Consider the following 21,302-nt stretch of genomic DNA (forward strand, 5'->3'; position numbering starts at 1 on the left):
ATTGGTGTAGTTTACATCATCAATCTAATACACTCTGAAACTTATTTGGTTATAAATTTTTGACCCTTAAATTCTTTTCAGTAGTATATATACATACACACACACATGTACATCAGTTACACAGCATAGCCTTCATGACATTTAAATGTGGTGATAAAAATAGAATTTTAGACGAAATGTAGTTTACTCTGTAAACATGTTTTCTATGTTAAAGTATTTGAAGAAGGAAATGAAATTTTGCATCCAGTGTCTACTGCACAGTAAGCATGCAATGCAAATATGTGCACAGTCTAACCAGTCATTAGTTCAGTTAAAGTGAAAAACACTTCATAACATTAAGCAATGCTACAAAACAATTTCTTCTGTACAAGTTCATGGAGTTAGCGTGCATGCTTCCTTGGCACTTGCAAGAAATTTAAAAAAAACTTTATGCAGAACAAAGATGGCCAATAATATAAGTCAAGCTAACAATTTACAAAACATATTCTTGGCTTATATTTGTACACTACCCGGTATAAACTTAATACTATTGCTAATATATAGGGCTTAAACTTAAGACTTTGTTACCTACAGAAATTTAAAATGTTTTTTCCTCAAGCAAAATGCTCAAATACAACAATTTTTAACCTGCCCACTGCAATTTTAAACCAGCAAAATTTGCAACAAATATAACAGCCAAAAATTAACCTTTAAACCTTTGGCTTTTTATTATGAACATCGGACAAATGCAATAGTTGGACATATATATATAATTGACATCTATATGGCAATCATTCCAGCCAGTGCACCACGACTGGTATATCAATGGCCATGGTATGTGCTATCCTGTCTATGGGATGGTGCATATAAAAGATCCCTTGCTGCTAATCGAAAAGAGTAGCCCATGAAGTGGCAACAGCGGGTTTCCTCTCTCAATCTGTGTGGTCGTTAACCATCTGTTTGATGCCATATAACCATAAATACAATGTATTGAGTGTGTCATTAAATAAAACATTTCTTACTTGTTTCCATATGGCAAAATACTAGACATAATTTAAGAACCAAACAGACATGGAACTACTAGCATGTACAATAAGAACACAAGGTGTTTAGTCTAAACAACAAACATGAAATACATTTTGAAAAAGTCATGCAATGCAATAAACTTTGTCAACGAAAACTAAGATCAGATTTGTGACATTACTAGCATCAAAAAGGATACATTACAATGTACAGACTTGATGAGTTATTAAAAATTGTTTAACATATACACAAACATCAAACAAAAATTCAAATTAAATTATTTGGTATACTCACTGCAATATCTGTTAATTTGTTTAGGTCCTGAAATGTGAAACAGTTAAAACGTTTAATAAAAATTATTATACATGTATTTCAAATGACAGGCCCCAACCAGTCACCATCCTAACATCATAGTGCCATTCAAGCTTGACCATTACATTAGTATCTCACATAATACTATAGTCTGTCCCACAGAGAACACCTTTTTTCATACGATGACATTTACTACAAGTTATTTATTTCTGAGCCGTCTGATTTGTAAACTGCACACAAAAATAGTATTTTTTGTTATTTCCAAAACACACTTACCTTTCTTCTTACGTCAAACTAAACTAAAATTCTTTAACGAAAACATTTAAAAATTATAGAATGATGGGATGGACTATAAATGTCCATTATCTTTCTGTTTGTTGTACAAATGTTGAGTGAAAGTTTTTGCTAATAATTAGTACAAATTATACATGTATTATTATTAATGTACATGTGTATATATCGACACACAGGTCCATATGAACTGGAGGATGGGGGTGAGGGCGAGGGTGGCGTAGGGGCCTGTGCCTACTCAAGGACAAAAATGTGGCTTGTGCCCCCACACACACACACACACACACACACACACACACACACACACACACACACCCAATCCTGATATCGTTCCTATGGCCTGATGTAACACCTTCTTCTCTTCTTTTTTTGTAAATTAGCTGACCAAACAATTCCCCATGACACAATGAATTTATAGTCCGTCCAACAGGGATCGCATTTTTTTCATACTATGTAGCCTAGTATGAAATTTACAAGTTATTTATCTCCAAGCCGATTTGTTTGTAAATTGCACACACAAATTGTATTTCTTTGTTATTTCCAAAACACTTTTACTTTTCTTCTTACGTCAAACCAAACTGAAATTATTTACCAAAAAAAACCCCACATTTTAATAGAATGATGGGACGGACTATAGTTAATCAAGATACATTGAACCGTGACATTGTTATTCTACAGAAATTTGTCAAAATTATGTAACGGTCATTTTCTACAATTTTACTAATAAACTCTATTTGAATTGACGTTCAACTTCGCTTTTTTTTTCATTATAAAAAAATATACATGAGGTACGTCTCGAGTTTGAAATTAGTATAACAGCACACATGATTAAAATACTTGCATTTACGCTACCATATACGCAATCAGATTTAGCGCTCGTCTTCTTTGCAAAAGTGTTCCATCTACGTCACAACATTAGGTTGGGCCTAATTCGCGGATAATATAATAGTGCGCCTTATTACCTTTATATTATATCTTTTTAAGTTACTTTATGGAATTTTCTATTCTTTTTAACTGCACTCCAAAATTCTGATATTAGTAGGTTTGCAGGGGCGTAGGCTCGGGGGATTCGGGGGTTCGAACGAACCCCCCCCCCCCCCCAAGCAAATGGTCCGCTTTTAGAACTAAAACATACAGGTTTATACATATGGAGTTTCTGGTGGTGCAAAAACAAAATAGAAAAAGGTCCACTTGGTTAATATTCGACCCACCCCCCCCCCCCCACACACACACACACACACACACACACACACACACACAACAAAGTCCAGATCACGCTACGCCCCTGGTTTGGTTTCATTTTCTTCATAAATCGAAATGTGTGACAAAACGTTTCGATCAATCATAAGCTGTATCCTAACAGGACGCGAGCGATGCGAGCGATTATTTTAGAAAACATTGATCCCAATCGTCGTATCCTAAAGCTGTATCCAAACCTGACGCGAGCGACGCGAACGACACGAGCGATTATATGGCGTCAAACATATGGTCAAGGACCACACAGATACTGAGAGAGGAAACCCGCTGTTGCCACTTCATGGGCTACTTTTTTCGATTAGCAGCAAGGTATCTTTTATATGCACCATCCCACAGACAGGCCTTTGATTGCCCAGTGGTAAGGCGCTTGCTCGATGCGCGGTCGGTGTGGGCTCGATCCCCGTTGGTGGGCTCATTTAGGCTATTTCTCGTTCCAGCCAGTGCACCACGACTGGTATATCAAAGGCCTGTCTGTGGGATGGTGCATATAAAAGATACCTTGCTGCTAATCGAAAAAAGTAGCCCATGAAGTGGCGACAGCGGGTTTCCTCTCTCAATATCTGTGTGGTCCTTGACCATATTTTTGACGCCATATAACCGTAAATAAAATATGTTGAGTGTGTCGTTAAATAAAACATTTCCTTCTTTCTTTCAATTGCCGTATACCGGTTTGTCTGTCGCGTCGCACGCGTGCGGTTAGGATACGGCGATTGAAATCAATTATTTTCTAAAATAATCGCTCGCGTCAGGTTAGAATACAGCTACTGCTACCGTATCTTTGATGCACCCATCAGAGACAAGCATGATGGGTGGGTGGGTGGGGGGTGGGGGGGGGGGGGGGGGGGGGGGGCAATTTGACAGAATGATGCAATGCAAAAAATATTACTACTACTACTACTAATAATAATAATAAAATAAATGAATGAATAAATGAATGACTGAATGAATAAATAAATAAATAAATAAATAAATAAATAAATCCCACCATTAAACATATTGAATAGCATCTTTTGAAAATTATCTATGAACGTGATTAAATTACAAAGTTATAGTAATTCTCAGAACAGTGCGTAAAGTAGTTTACATCGTTTCTATACAGGTTGGCCTTCGTGCGTGTGCGTCAAAAATAAAGGCTTTTAGATAATACATAGCTGAGGTAATAAACAGAATAATAAACGAGTTACCAGTTATTATAAAATTTATGTCCCGAGTGAAATACTTTTCAGGTGTCACGAGCTTTATATATATAAAGGCATTCCCTGTGGGATGGACTATAGTATTCAAACGTTTACGGGGAAGCATACCCACCGAACCCGCTAGAAACTTTGTTTTGCGTCCTCGATGTAAGTCAGCCCTCAATCCCCCTCCCTCCCCATGTCTACTGGCTTCCACCGCGCCTGACATTAACTACATGAAAATCACAATGAATAAAAGGCGCACTAACAAGCGAATAAATTTCTTAAAGGGACATTCTTGAGTTTGCTGCAATTTTTAAGATGTTATCGACTAACAGAGACTTTTTAACGATTGTAATTACATATCAAATATATTTTTCTGCAACAAATATTAGTGGCTGTATATTAAACGTGTTTCTGATCGTTATACTATTTGTAATAGGTTTAAAATATATGTTTTCGTACGTACGAAATTATTTGAAGACAAAATCCAGTTTGGGCTTCTTACAAATATTAAGACAACCAGAACCACACTGAATATACAGACACTGATATTCTAAACAAGAAAATTATCGTAGAAATATTTTATTTTTCGGAAACATCGTACAATGCAGCAAACTCAGGAATGTCCCTTTAAACCACACTTTCTACGTCCGTTTTGGACTAGCCTAATTGCTTACAATACAGGTGTACGGACACCCATTTTGTAGAAGGGTGGGGGAAGGTGACTGCTTTTGCCCGAATTAAACAAAAATGCCCGAATTTGGACAACAACATTTATTCAAACAGCTATATATAAGTTTGCAAACGAATCACTAGATTTTTATATGGACTACATGCAGTCTACAACTATTATTGGGGTAGAATAATGGAGGAGGGGCAGGATCAAAAGGTTTCAGGCCTAGCCAGCTCATTTTGCCTGAATATATCCATCGTTTCTGCCCAATTTTAAGGATTTGCTCGATAGATACCCAGGCGCATGTACATGAATTTTAGCAGGTGGGTTTATAGGCGGGTCGAGTCATGCTCCTCCGGATATATATTGAGAAAAAAGAAAAATTGCTGTAAGCAGGGAGGGTATCTAACGGCCACTCATGTAGTATTCTCTATTTATGACAGTACTTGCTCTTATCAATAAACTTAACGTCTTCTAGTGTTAATTCCATTGTATGGTTTAGATTTGACATATAAAGTCCTTACCAAAGTGCAGCCAGTCAGATTTCTTTAAATCCATATAAGAGAACATTTTGTTGAGTATCGCGCCGCGATTTGCTATGCAAATTTCAGAGATCATTACACAATTTTAAATCATTAAACAATAGTTGCTAACTGAATTTCAATTGACTAGAAATGTCGCTAATTAAAATTTTCAAAAACAAATGTTCCCTGCATACATATACGCGCCACTATAAACTTTCGTGTAGATACACCAAAAAATTAGTTTCAAAAGGTCCAGTTAATAGTTTGAATGGGGTTTGTATGAGCCAGGGGTGTATTGTTTGGAAGGGATATGGATGTATTTCTGGTTACTATTTACACTATTCGTATGCTATTTCATTTAATTGAATCCTGACATTGATGTAATGTCAGGAAAACACTGGGTATCAAGACACTAATATTCTCAACAATAAACACAATTTATTATATATTATAGTCGTTAAGACTTTAGTCCAAAACATGATACAATCCCTATAATGTACATCGAATTTACCGCAATTGCTATTGGTAGAATTATCTACAAACTGCTAACATTTTATCGGGACAAGCAGCTCAGGCCTACACTCACATAGTATATCCAAGCTGGAGCAATCTCCATCAGTTCCGGTCACAGGGGTGACCCAGAGGTCAGATTCTATGACATAAGGCTTAGTAGTGATCTAGGTGATAGGATGCATACCAGTGTCAAAGGAAATTATATCGGTAAACAGATCTATCAGTTTAATGCCAGTAATGGGTTTCTTCCAAACAAATGACTCAAGAGAATGTTGTTGACTGGGTGCTGAACCTCATGAATTCAATATGTGAACAGGTCTCCGCTATAATGACATAAATGATGCCCAACTGCCTTGTCCGTTCCTATCTTGAAATAACAAATACAGGTTTTTTGTGAAAGGGCTGGGGTAAGGTAGGTTGTTTGGGACGCAAAATATATGCTAACTACAATATTGGTACTAAATATGAACTATGAACAACAAGAACAATGTTCAGGCGTGTGTATGGGGGAGGGGGAGGGGGAGGGACGAGGGTCTGACCTCCCCCCTTCTTAAACATTTTGTTTTCTCAATATATTTTCATGACCCACTCTCCTCACCCCTGTAAGATTCGCACGCCAGTTTAGAACCCTCCACACATTGCTAAAATCCCCGCATAGGCGCCTAATATTGTATTGCGCAGTTCGTCTTTAAAAAAAAAAAAAAAATTAATCCAGCTGTTCTTGGTTATTTATTTATTTTTATTTATTTTATTTATTTTTACACCGCAGTATAAAATAGCTTCGTCTATTACATAGAGAACACTACATGAGTTGCCGTTGGATACAATTTATCTTAAGAGTTCTTTAAAAACATATCTAACGAGTGAAAGCGAGTTATCAAAAATAACGAATAAAGAAAGCGTTTTTATCGTTATATTATACACTACTAAGCTGTTTTTTTAGATTTTGACAACCTCGAAAATATAGACCTGTCTTTAAAAATATAAAATATAGAGAGTGAATGATTTTGCGTAATCGATGAAACCGTCTTTTGTGGTATATATATATATATATATATATATATATATATATATATATATATATATATATTTTCTTTTTTTAATCGTTGCAATATTTGTTTTAAATGGTTGTAATCAATTATTGTATGTTCACACGTACTATTAAACAAACAAACAAACAAACAAACAAACAAAACAGGCCTCGGAGACTTGAAAATTACTTAATGTAAATAGCATTCCCAGGTTGGAGCTTGCCGCGGTGAGACGTGTTTGTTTAGCCTGTGCATATCGCACGTGCTTTCGTGTACTCGACTTGGTAATCCTCCATTTTGTTTTGTTTTTGTCAACGAAATTTTCCACTGGGATGTATGCGGCTATAGGTACTGATTGAACGCTGGGACGCTTCTCGTTTCGACAGCCTGCACCACCAGGTTAGATTCTCTCTTCTTGGTTTTTTTTTAGCGAAATTCCTTGCCTCCACGTGTTTTTCCCGGATGACTTTTGTCGTCATTTCCCCCGTGACTCGTATGACGTCCATTCTGTAGAGGGCGAGACGTAGCCCATTGGTAAAGCGCTCGCTTGATGCGCGGTCGGTTTGGGATCGATCCCCGTCAGTGGGCCCATTGGGCTATTTCTCGCTCCAGCCAGTGCACCACGACGGGTACATCAAAGGTCGTGGTATGTGCTATCCTGTCTATGGGATGGTGCATATAAAAAATCCCTTGCTGCTAATCGAAGAGTAGCCCATGAAGTGGCGACAGCGGGTTTCCTTTCAATCTCTGTAACCGTAAATAAAATGTGTTGAGTGCGTCGTTAAATAAAACATTTCCTTCCTACCTTCCATTCTGCAAAACGCCACGGTTGTTCGTGTTTAGTCTCTACATGTCCCAACCTGTCCTAGCAGCACTGGAAGATTGACCGCCCCACTCTATTAAGAAATAGGAAACGGACCAGTCGAGCCAATTTTAATCAGATTGGGTCGACCCCTACTACTCTTTTTCTAGACTTGACTTTGTTTTATATTGTATTTTTCGTGATGGGTGTCGTTAAACATTCATTCATTCATTCATTCATTCATTGTTTTATATTGATACCATCTCGTAACCTCTGGAGTCGGACCCGTCCGCACCACTATACCAACCATGACGACTGGACTATACTCTAGTCTGATGTTCTCAAGATCTGTATTTCAGCACAGCACTACACTTTCAACGTCTAATGACTGTCAATCTAGGGGTTTTCCTGACGGGATACAACCCATCTCGTCCTTATGCCCGGCGCAGACGAGCGTTTTTTAACGTATGCGTCTTGCGTTAAAAAACGCATCCATACAAACGCAGTAAAAACGCATCGTGTGCGACCCCCTCTGCGTTGCGTTTTTTTAGCGCTGCGTCGATTTTTCAAATATCAAACATGTTTGATTTTAGACGCACCAACGCATCCGTCTCCTGCCGCATCCATCGAAAAACGCACGTGTACGCCTACTTGCGTCTGCGTTGCGTTCACATTTTTATATTGACCAATCATCTGTCTGTATATCTGTATATAACGAAATTAACAATTATTGGTTTCAGTGATGAATAGAACTGTGAAAACAGACCCGACCATTAAAAATGACTAACATGTAAATGTTTCAACAAAATAATTTCCAACTGCTCATCTTTGAAACAAAGACTAGGCATGTGTAATTAATGACATTTCTAAATAGATGAAATTAAAAAATATAAATTATTGCATTCATTGTACTATGCCTAATAATAATAATTAAAACAAACAATTGTGAAATAAGAAAATTTATATCGTAATAGTATATTGTACATAATGTTTTAAATAAAGTTTGTTTTAAAATGTATTAATAAATTACATTTAATCTTTGTTATTTTTCCTAGAGTAAAGTATAAATAAATTAATTAATAAAAGAAATCGTCAGTGGATCGCAGGAACGCATCGCAGGTAGGCGCACACGAAACGCATCCGTCTGCGTTGAGAGTGCGTTTTTTTTAACGCAGACGCATGCGTTAAAAAACGCTCGTCTGCGCCGGGCATTACACGCTGTGCACCTTATCGGCCTTAACGAGACCACACACGTGAACATAAGAGACTCGAGGACGAAAATGTACTGTGTTTTTTCATACTCTGTATAAATAAAAATAAAAATATGGCTTCGGACTCCCTCCATTTGAGGCCGTTCCCCCTCACTAGATATTGTGACGCAACCCCAACCCACCCCTCAACTCTAAATATCGTCCTATGGGCGGGACGTAGTGGTATAGTACTCAGCTGGTGCGCGATCGGGCTATTTCTTGTGCCAACCAATGCATCACAACTGGTATATCAAAGGTCGTGGTGTCTGCCATTCTGTCTGTGGGATTGTGCATATGTTGTTTTTGCTCTGCCCATATGCGGGTGTTATGCAAATAAATTATTCTTATTCTTATTCTATAAAATATCCCTTGATACTGATGGGAAAATGTAGCAGGTTTCTTCTATATGTCAAAATCACCAAATGTTTGACATCCAATAGCTGACGATTAATCAATGTGCTCTAGTGGTATTAGGGCCTCAACGAGTCCAAAATACTGGACTCGGAGTACACAAGGGTCAAACTCGACCAGGACCCGAGTACCCGACACTAGATGATAATGAGACTAAGGAATAAAGTAAAATAGCATTATGCATCTTAATAGCCCAGTGGTCTTTTAAATAAAACATTTCCTTCCTTCCTTCCTTCCTTCCTTAATTCCAGTGCTGAACATGAATACCAAATCATCCCATTGATAATACTGTATTCCACGCATTCAACTTTTGTTTCACTTCATGTCTCATAGCCCTGTAATGTAACCGGCGACAAGCATAATGATAAAATTACATTAAAAAATATAATTAAATGAAAGTTCTCTTCCTTGCACAGGTACTCGAGTCTTGTAAACGGACTCGAGTCTTGCTAGACTCGGCCCGTGTCCGAGCACTTGGGTACTCGTGGAGACCCTAAGTGGTATCGTTTAAAAAAAAGCAAATTTTAACTTTGGGTAATTGCACTTTCATTCTGGTAACTGCACTTTCATTTGGGTCCATTTTAGAATTTCACATTTTATTAGAGCATTTCAACTTACTTTTAGATAAAACATCTTCGTTTGGTTAATTTTACTTTCAGTTGGTTTATTTCACTTTCATTCGGGTAATTTCACTTTCATTTGGGTTTCATTTGGGTAATTTCGCTTTCATTTGCGATCATTTGGATTAGTCGGACGGAAATAAGGCTACAGTTATACACAGCTCAAGTATACTCTTCAAAAAAAAAGAAGAAAAAAAAAAGAAACGACATTGATAAAAATAATACTATCGGATAATTTTTACAGAATGAAAGACATTGTAAAGACAATCAAGCAAGTGAGCAAATGGTGATGCTAAAACACCAAGACGTTCGATCCGCATAAACGTAGCCATAGTCAACGTTTGTACTGAAACAAAGAAGTTCTGTAACTTTGCATGTCGAATCCTCCGTTGGTGGGGCATAAAATACCTCATTAGCAGTGATTCAAACTGGCCGCATAACGACTCTGTGGGTAATGCAATAATGCCAAGATTGACGTCAGTTCAACGCAATAATACCATTGGGAGATTGCAAGCAGGGGCAACTCAACAAGCTGTGGCAAGGCACTTTGTCGTCTCCAGACAGACCATCTCTGCTTTATGGGCACGGTACAAAACCACTCAGTGTTAATGGCAGGCTACTTGGGATCCCAGAGTAATCACCGCCGCTCAAGATCGATTCATCCGGGTGCTTCATCTTCGAAATCGAACCACAACAGCTACAACCACAGCGACACAAATTCCTGGACTACGCAGAATTTCTGACCAGACAGTTCGCTATCAGCTGAGGGAGGCAGGGATTTCCCCCCAGAAGACCAGTGCGACGTAACGTTTTGACCACAGGACACTTAGCGGAGCGTCTGTAGTGGTGCCAGCAGAGGGTGAGATGGACACGTGCCAGGTGGAGAACTGTTTTGTTCTCAGATGAGTCTCGTTTTTTCCTGTCACGTTCTGATGGACGCACGCGTGTCTAAAGACGTCGAGGGGAACGTTATGCTCCAAACTGCGTGCACCAAGTCGATCGTTTTGGTGGTGGCAGTGTCATGGTGTGGGCAGGAATCCATCATGCTGGTAGGACGGATCTTGTGCATGTGACAGATGCACTGACGGGCATCAGATATCGAGAGGAGATTCTGCAGCATCACGTCATTCCGCACATGAATATCAACAGTGGAATGTTTCAGCATGACAATGCCAGACCACGTTGCAGCAGCACGCGTTAGTCAGGAGTTTCTGCAGCGCCATAACGTCCTTGACCTGCTCGTTCGCCGGATTTAAACCCAATAGAACATCTATGGTATGCTCTGGATCAGCGTGTGCGCCGGAGGAATCCACCACTCTAGGCACCGCAGCATGAGTGGCAGAACATTCCACAACGTGTTGTGCAACGTTTGATTGCTTCCATGCGTCTCCGTTGTCAAGCTGTCATCAGGGCTCGTGGTGGTCATAACCGATACTGACATTTTGCTCACCCCTATGTCACACATATGCCTGTGTACATGTTTCAGGTGGATTCCCAAAGATATTGTTTCGGACATGTACAGAGTAATCCCCTTCCCATGGCGTCTTGATCTTTAGTTGCTTGTATCATGTCTACCAGGTGGGTTTTCTTTATTCTTAAACTTTGAAAATCAATGTCAAGTTTCTTCTTTTTTTCGAAGAGTATATGTCGAGCAACCGTAAATAATTAAAATTGCCTTTTAATCATGTGCATATGCCTTAAACATGATTTGTTTTTACGTTTAGCATGGTTTAAGCTATAGTCTGTTACATCCTCCTACAAAAATGTTTTTGTAAATCATTTTTGTTTGGTTTGACGTAAAAAAAAAAAAAAAAAAAGTAAAAGTGTTTTGGAAATAAGAAACAAAACCTAACTATTTTTGAGTGCAATTTAGAAAACAATTGGCTCTGAAATAAATAACTTGTAGTAAATTCCATAGTATGAAAAAAAAAAAAAAAAAAAAAAAAAGGCATTCCTTTTGGGAAGAGCTATACTGTGCTGCTCGGTGTATCGGCGTAGCTAAGCATTCAAAGACCATTTTCTATGTGAACACTGTCAATACTTAATAAAATGTGACTCTCATCAATGAAACTGCATAATCTGAAATACACTACAAATTGTTTTATGTCTGTAGTTAGATAGATAGATAACTAGTTTAACGTGCTAGAATTGACTGTTCGGCCGAATATTTATATAATTTGGAGTATTTTAGAAAGACAGTCCAAAAATAAATAAGAGAAAGAAGAGAGGATCGGACTATTTAATAAAAAAAATTTTTTTAAAGAAGTAATTTCGACAACATTTTGAAGGAAGAGCTAAAATTTAGAAGTCCGATCTATATGTCCACGTGAGTGGCCTCGTTAAGGCCGTTAGGGTGCACAGCTTGTAGGGACGAGATGGGTTGCATTCCGTCAAGAAAATCCCTAGATTGACGGTCATTAGACATTGAAGGTGTAGTGCTGTGCTGAAATACAGATCTTGAGAAGCCGGATCCGTCTGAACGAGAAAGAGTATCAGACTAGGCATAGCCTAGTCCAGTCGTCATGGGTTGGTATAGTGGTGCGGACGGGCCCGACTCCGGAGGATACGAGATGGTATCAATATAAAACAAAGTAAATTTTAGAAAAGAGTAGTAGGGGCGAACCTCCCTTCCCATTTCTTCTTAGAGTGGGGGTGGTCACTCTTCCAGTGTTGCTTGGAAAGACTCGGACATTTAGAGACTAAACACGAACAACCGTGGCGTTCTGCAGAATGGTCGTCATTCGAGTCACGGAAAAACGAGTCGACATAGTCAGCCAGAGAAATAACGTGGAGGCAAGGAATCTCGCTGAAAAAGAATCCAACCTGGTGGTGCAGGCTGTCGAAACGAGAAGCGTTCCAGCGTTCAATCAGTTCCAATGGCCACACACATCACAGTAGAAACCTACATTTCGCTGACAAAAACAAAACAAAATGGAGGATTCCCAAGTCGAGCACACGAAAGCACGTGCAGTATGCACAAGCGAAACAAACACGCCTTACCGCGTCGAGCTCCAGACTGGGAATGTATGTCTGTAGTAAATAAACATTTTAAAATTGTGCATAAATGTAGGCACCGCCTTGTATTCCAAATTATTTGCATGTCCGGTGATTCGGCGCAGTAGATGTGACCTGGTGACCCACTATTTATAGCCCGTGAGGTCATGGGCTATAAATAGCGGGGTCACCAGGCCACATCTACATAAATGCTACACTGTTGTCCCAGAATTATTTGAGCACTTTTTTGTTTTGTCTTGTTAAAAATATTGCTGTGAAAATGAACAACCACACAAGACCCATCTCATGATCGGTTTCGGAATCGTTTTCTTGAGTGGCACAGTACTGTAGATGAATGTTTATTGTCATGCATGCCTAAGATCCCTAAATGTTGTTTTTTTTCTTGGGTAGATTGTGCACACACGTGGATCTTATTTCGTTTTTATTTTTTTGTAACAATGTGACAATTGTGAACTGGACTGACTGTGAAGTAAGGTATTAAAACGTTCGTTTTGTTTGCAGTTTTCTGTATTTTCCTTTTCAGTTTAAATAGGCCTAAAAAAACATAACCGAAAAATTAACTATACCGTTTACTATAATTTAAAAACTGCGGGGAAAGCTGAACTACTTCGCGTTTATATACACGAAAACACATGATTATATATATTTTTTTAATTATGATATAGCATGGGGCCCTGGTGATTCGAGGTACTTAATAATTGTATTAGTATATGTTAAAACTGCTTTGTAATTTTATTATAATTATTTGTCGAAGAAAATTTTTAATTGTTACTTGAACCAACAATGCAGAAAAAAATCTATAGGCCCTATATCTGATGAAATCAAAAGTACACACGTGCTTACACCCACTCACTAAACGAAAAAAAACATAACTATTGAGTTTGTTATTTATTATTTTCAAGTATAGAAGCGCAAAACGTCATAAGAACAAATTATATAGCTGCAATTTTCTTGGTTGAATTTATGTCTAGAACAATTTAAAAAAAAAACTGTTTTTATGAAAAACATTTTTTATTGATTTAGCAGTCGGCAGATTTCTGCATGGTGTTTAAAATATTGCTTGCAAGATAAGGTCGGACAAATTTATTTTTTGTTTTTTAAATAGCTTTGGTTATTTCCAATTGTATTTTTTATCTAAATATTTTTTAAATGTTTATTTAAGTATAATACTCTGTAGTAATAGCCACATTTTAAATGTAAAATTGTATTGATCTACATCCTTAGTTTGCTTCCAAATTTTAGCGCCCTTATTTCCTTGCATAGAAAAACGATTGACGTGTTACCTCACATTTTTACTGACGTCACTCACTAAATATAAACATACACATGCAGACAACATTTCGATATATATTTTGGGCATGGTCGCCATAAAATACAAAAAATACAAATGTTTTAATTGGAATACGGGTCATGTGGGGTTTTTTTTACCTATTTTGGTTCCTGTGTAGAATTTTTTTTTTAAAGGTAAAATGTAACAAATAATTGGTTATACTTAAAATTTCTTAGCTATTTGACTGTCTACACATCTTACTGTGAGACTTGGAACTTAAACAAACGATAGGTGGCGTCTTACTTTAAAAAGGGGGGAAATCCCAAATGCACGACTTAATAGAGACAACGACTCAACCACAGGTACCACCAAACAGAAACCCCTAATACAAATACTATAGTTACATATATTGTTTATTATATGACGTTACTATAACATATCTGACGTTCTTGTTTGGGGATACCTGTGGACTCAACTGGGTGAGAGTATAATTACTGATAATTTTAATAATGCTTAATTGCACTATTACATGGTTCATACAGAAATTTCAAACCTAAATTTTGGGGCTTTTTAGAGTCAATGTAAGTAAAATTTAGGGACATTTTCATGTTTCATGTTTCTGCTTCAGTTTAACCTCCAAATCAAGAGAAAATGCCATCTTTTCTTTTGTCCTTTCCCTTCATAGGACTTGGTCTGCTTAACACTTTCTCCTCAAATTTCTTCACATATGTAACAAGGTGCTCCCATATGAGAAGGGTCCTCTCACACACAGGGACATTTTCCATCCACCGATGATCGACAAATTTTAGGGTTATAACACTAGAACCTGTAACTCTCTGATAGTCCTCTCCAGCTGGACTGTCTTTAAAAAGATAGTAGACTCGATAATAAAGAAGAAAATCCTCATCCTGTTGCTTGTGCACCAGTTTTAAAGGAATTGTGCATTATGTGCAAGCCATACGATCTTTTGTTTACCAGAGTAACATCATAATCCTTCTGAAATTGTTTGTTAATGAGTTCGAAAAAACTCCAATTAACAGTAGGTCCATCCATAGAAATTTGCTGCTAATCTTTTTATGATGCTTTATATGTTTTATTCCTTTATAAAAATGTTCTACCATGTCGATGGCTGTGCCATGGACAATAAACACAAACACCAGGTAACGAGAAACTACTTTGTTTTCACACCAGTATCTCACATGGACTGACCAATCCAGCGCTCCCCGAAAGTTATGAATCAATCCTCCTACGAACAATAACGAACATTGACGATGTTTTACGAATGAATCGTTGGTATAATTTTGGCATTGTTTACACACCAACGTTTGAGCGAACACAGAGATCAACAAATGAAAGTAGATATCGATGTAGTTTTGGCAATTTATTTAATGTTTCCGGAAGAAGACATATGCGTATCAATTTCAGGGCTTATATGGCCCAATTAAGGGCTTTTGTGAACTTGCCCGTAAAAAAATAGGGCTTTTTAGGGCTAAATCATCAAAATAGGGACTTTTTAGGGCAAACCTTCATATTTAGGGTCTATTCAAGCGTATGCGAACCTTGCATTAACAATAAATATTTTGATACTTGATTTACCATTGAAAAAAGAATTAAGCTTTAATTCGCTAAAAACACCGACAACATGACAACTTCCTAAGCGTACTTAAGCAAAATTCCGAGTGCGCCGAATCACCGGACGCTCCAATACACCGTGTTTAATTTACTTGGCCATGTCATTGTTGACCGTAAGATATTATTATGTAGGCTATCAGTTGATTCAATAGTTATTGCTTGTCGTTTTATCGCAACCCACACAATACAGCTAAATTACCTTAAACTTGGAATTATTTCTTGTACCAAACTGTATCCTTGTTTTGGAATTTGCTTAAGACCGTTTAAATGATTATTAGGCTATGCTGCTCGTTTCTAAGCGACCAGTTGCTTAGATATTCGAAATTGCCTCTTCTTTTCTTTGTAAAAGAGTTCAATAATTGAAAACGAGGCCAGTTAACTAACTACCTCACATTCCATTGTGATTGTTTGCTGGTTTATAGTAATTGAAAAAGGTTGAATTTGGTTCATTAAAAAAAAAAAAAAGGGTGTGTGGGCAAATGAATGTTCTTTGTAATTCATGAAATGGATAAACACATCCAACGTTAACGTCACTGTTAATGCTACTTCAAGAGTTGTGTCCCTTTAGTTTAACATACATAATTAACACTGAAAAGTACACATTTTGTTTGTTTTCAACCTTACTTTCAGTGGTAGAAATATTGTACCGGCCGAGTTTTACATGTCAACATGACATCGGATCAGAAGATTTTATCGCCTTCCGTCCCGTTGGACCGGCATATATTTTGCGTTATAAATACACACGCATAAATTTATTTCATAAATTTTTTTTTTTTTTATGTTGATTGCAAACATATTTTATTGTACAAAGAGCAAAAGAATTGGGCACAAGTTTGACAACTTACGAGGCCCTCTTCTATATTCATAAAATATACTTAGCGACCTATATTACATAACTGTAAATGCAAACTACATGTATAGGGGCCTACATTCAAGGATAACCAAGGTAAGTCAACTAGGGTTCCAGAAGCTAAGACATGCAGGAAAACCTATACCCAACTATCCAGATAGCCTGAAGACAAACCAAGTAAGCCTACTAAAATCCTATATTTAGGGGGCGGGAATCAAAATTCTTCAAACTAAGTACCTAGATCGGTGTATATATGTATACAATTGCTACTTGCCACCGTTAGTTTCGTTTTATTGCATTGGTAATAAAGTTAAGTATGCCAAGCACTAGGCTTTTAAACCAATACCTACACTATAAGGGTTTAACCCTTCAAATTAAATAGCTAGGCTAGTTCAACTCCCCCCTCCGTCATTGTATTCAATGCTATACAAGGACGGAGGGGGATGGGTGGTCATGAATGACCGCTGAACTCACTAGAATAGGGACTTAAGACAATAGGTACAACCGTAACACAAAACTAGGATTCACACACAGACTACACGCTCACTGCATCAGTACACAGGGTGCATTGACTAATGATAACAATGCACCCGCCCCCATTTAACGTACTTTAATAAGGAACCGGACAAAAGAATACCGTTCCGAGTACACAATTGCAATGCACCCGGGGGAAGCTGAACAAAAGAATATCGGCCTCCCCCACCCAAACCCCCAATACTTGCTGCTGGTAATAACTTGGTACTTGGTGATGCCTCGACCAGAAGCGATCAGGCCCTTATAAGGGCCCTATGGGCAACCTAGGGAGACACCACAGCATCGTAAAGGTCTAAAATTAACGAGCTACTCTCGATTCACTAATATCAAAACCTATATTAGCTCGGCCATTTACCTTTCGACCGACCGTTCAAAATTGCGCCAAATTCCCTCAATCAAAATTGCGCACCCTTTTCTCTTTGGCATTTAACTGCTCCATTCAAATTCCATAGCACCACCCCCACCCGCATGCTACCGATTTGATCGGGCTGCTGGTGCTCCCTTGCACCTGTCAGTGCAGGCGGTCCCTCCTCTCCCCTCCCCCCACCTTTCCTGTCATGGACGGAGGAGCCGGCCAAGGCCGGCTCTTGCGCCCACGACAGGCGTACGCTACAACAGCTTGTTCTGAATGTGCACGTAAAACCCTAAGACATGACATGACATAAGGATAACCAGTGGAAGGAAATGAAAAGATTACACAAATAGTACACCACGTGCAGTTAAACTCGCTATCATCACATTTACAAATAATTCTTATGATAATTTAAATAATACTTCATTAATCAAAACGATGAGTTATTTTAATATATATATTTGAACATAAGTAAATATTTCTTTATTATTAGCATCGTTTAATGTGCTTCGACCCTATAACAGTAATTGTAAATCAATTGGTTGAAAATGCTGTAAAGAATTATATAGAATCGGTCCCTGTTGTTCATATTTTTTTTACATTGAAAGAAAAAATGGATATTGTTTTCTAATCTGTATCCACAGTTACACGAAGGGTCTGCGGTAAGTGCACATCTGTACAAATCGGCGTTTAAAGGGCTACATCCATATCGTAATCTTGTATGTAATATATTTTTTATTCTTTTTCCACAGGAAAAATAATATGGAACTTTATTTACCACTGGTGTTACTGCTTTTTTGAAAGGCGATATTGTTTCACACTTAAATTATTCCATAAATCAATTGCTGAATAAATAAATGATGATTTTAATAAGCAGGTTCTAGCAAAAGGTGTAGATATGGCCTCCCGATTTCTTAACATATAAGGAACCCTTTTTTCTAATCTTTGTGGAATACAATTAGTTAAGAAATCAGGAGTCATTCCTTTCATTATTTTAAACATTGTACACAGCTTTTTTTTGCTTTTTTTTTATCCTTTCACTAAGTGTTGTAAGACCGCTTTCAACATACACGTATAGCGAATTACGTGAAGCAAATTTAGACATGCCAGTGATTACTCTTGCAGCTTCTAGTTGTACCTTTTCTACATTATCTGCGTTTAATTCGGAACAGCCATCCCACACCTCTGAAGCATACTCTAGAACGGGACGAAAGAAAGTACTATATATTCGCATTAGAGTTTGACGATTTAAGTTATTTATTTCTGAGCCGATTGTTTTCTAAACTGGACAAATAGTTGTTGTTTTTTATTTCCAAAACAGTTACTTTTCGTCTTACGTCAAACAAAACTGAAACTATTTACAAAAAACATTTTTGGATGATGGGACAAACTATAGTTACTTGCCTTTTTGGCCTAAGTCCTCAGGGATAGTGTTGGTAAAAACAGTCAATTCCGGCGCGTGTGCAGGAATGTTAGTGGAGAGGGGTCTAGACTCTAGCGAGCGAAGTTTATAGGGGGTCAAGTCATGCTACCTTGAAAAATATATTGAAAAAAAAATTTGACCCCAAAATCTCCCCGCTGCACACATGCCTGCAATTTCAGACGATTTAAGGGTCATTTATTACCATATGGTTCCCTGTTAATTCACGGCACTTGATAATTGTATTAGTATATTTTACAACTGCCTTGCACATGTATTATTATTATTATTATTATTATTAGTTGAACAAACTTTTTAATTGTTACCTGAACCAACAATGCAAAACAATTAATAGAACTGATACAATCAAAAGTGCATACGTCTTTACAATCGACCGAGCCCCGTTCACTGAATGAAATCTCAAATGTCGCAACTTAATAGAGACCGCGACTCCACAGGATGCGAGTATATTGCAGGGATCGTGGAATCGGGATTGGGTGCGGGTTGGGTGCGGAAGGAGAATGGGTTAACTGCATACTGAATTGTCACCATATAGGTACCTAATCGACTGTGGACTCTTTATAGTGATAGGCCTACACAAATATTCAGTCCTAAAACATTACTTGCTATATTATGACTGTCCCTTGTGAAATATAACACACAGAATAACAAAGAGTAGGCCTACTTTCTGGAATTCCAACATAGATTTTAGGCTTCTATGCACCCCACTCACAGGGACCCAGTGACCCCCATCCCCGCCCATTTAGAGTACCATTAAAAAATAAAAATAAAAATAAAAATTGTAATAATACATTTTTGTTTTAATATCATCCACAGTATACAACACTGAATTGCTCCGAAAACACGTCACTGAGCATCTTTGTTTAAAAAAATTCTGGTGAGCATACCTCCGAACTCCTGACAGATCTCGCTCCCTTTAATAGCAAACTGAGACTTGCCCTTTTTAGAATTTTGTGAACCACGCCGTAGAAAACCCTGGATCCGCCCATGGATTGGTTTCCTCTAAAATTAGCCTATATTCCAGATTAATCAGATGTTTAACATGCAATAGTCAATGTGCTGTAGTAGTGCAAAAGTTAAATGTTTGTTTTGTTTAACGACACCAATAAAGAACGTTGATTTATTAATCATCGACTACCGGATATCTTATAGGAAGCCCGCTACATTTTTCTTTAGCAGTATACATGTAAATGCACTTTATCACAGACAGGACAGCACATGTCACGGTCCTTGATACATAGGCGTCGGAAGCAGGGGGGGGGGGGGGGGCAGTGCTTTCAATTTGCCCCATGTCGGTGTTGGTGTCCCATGCAGTGATTTTAAATATTCTACAGGCGGTGCAGAAAGGATGAAGTAGTCTTGTGCCGTGCCATACATATTCGACGCATTCATTTATTTTAAAGGACCATCCTCCTCAGTGTGAACATGGTCAGTGTACACTGACTGTGCGCCACATTTTGGTGGAGTGTGATCATCTGAAGCTGACGAGAAATGATATATTTAGTAACATAAATGTTTTGGAATTTTTAAAATTCCACCCAGAATTAATTTTAAAGTTTTTAAAACACTGATTTTTTTTACAAAATTTTAAAATATACTTTACCCTGATTTATGTATTATATTATACTTTTCCCTACAGCTCCTTACACTGTGGTTTTACATAATTATGTAAATAATATTTTTATATACTTACCTTTTGTGACACCTAATAGCCGATGTGTATTTGTATGCTGGGATGTCATTAAAACATTCATCCATTCATGCAGTGCCGGAGGGGGGGGGGGGGGGGGCTTACATTATTCTAGCCCCTCCAGTTTGTCCCCACCCTTCCGGTATTTTCCGACGCCTGTGATATATCAGTGTCGTGGGGCATTGGTTACGACGGAAAAAGAAACGACCAGAGAATGGTTCCACTAAGGTGATTCGAAATACAAGGGTGGAGCAATTGAAACTAGCGTCCTATCGACTAAGCTAGTTGCTGCTCTTGACCATAAGCGTACAAGATGGGGGCAGGAGCACCTACCCCCCCCCCCCCCCCCCCCCCCCCCCCCCCCCCCCCCCCCCCCCCCCCCCCCCCCCCCCCCGTGCTGGAGCAAATCCTTAAATTCGGGCATAAATGACAGTTATTCAGGCAAAATGAGCAGAACTAAACCTTTTTCATCATGCATTTCCATCATTCTACCCACAATATTAGATGTAGGCCTAATCCATGTATGAATAAACAATGTTATCCAGATTCGGGCATTTTTGTTTAATTCGGGCAAAAATCAGCCTGTCTCACCCACCCATCCTCCTCCCCTACAAAATTGAGAGCCCGTACGCCTATGTTCTTGATGCCATATTA

The 21,302-nt window shown here is 38.1% G+C and overlaps 1 protein-coding gene and 1 long non-coding RNA gene across 2 annotated transcripts in view; one reads left to right on the plus strand and one right to left on the minus strand.

Moving 5' to 3' along the window:
• The window catches only part of LOC121371277, a 68,898-nt gene extending 52,796 nt beyond the window's left edge, over nucleotides 1–16,102 (minus strand). Inside the window, exons 1-2 of the long non-coding RNA XR_005957783.1 lie at nucleotides 15,981–16,102; nucleotides 1,297–1,323 (exon numbers count right to left, since the gene is read on the minus strand). This is a non-coding gene — a long non-coding RNA (uncharacterized LOC121371277). The remainder of the gene's footprint in view (nucleotides 1–1,296; nucleotides 1,324–15,980) is intronic.
• The window catches only part of LOC121371276, a 45,847-nt gene that overhangs the window by 15,872 nt on the left and 8,673 nt on the right, over nucleotides 1–21,302 (plus strand). The window lies entirely within an intron of this gene.

The sequence above is a fragment of the Gigantopelta aegis genome, chromosome 4 (genome assembly GCF_016097555.1).
Source record: "Gigantopelta aegis isolate Gae_Host chromosome 4, Gae_host_genome, whole genome shotgun sequence".
Classification (NCBI taxonomy): domain Eukaryota; kingdom Metazoa; phylum Mollusca; class Gastropoda; order Neomphalida; family Peltospiridae; genus Gigantopelta; species Gigantopelta aegis.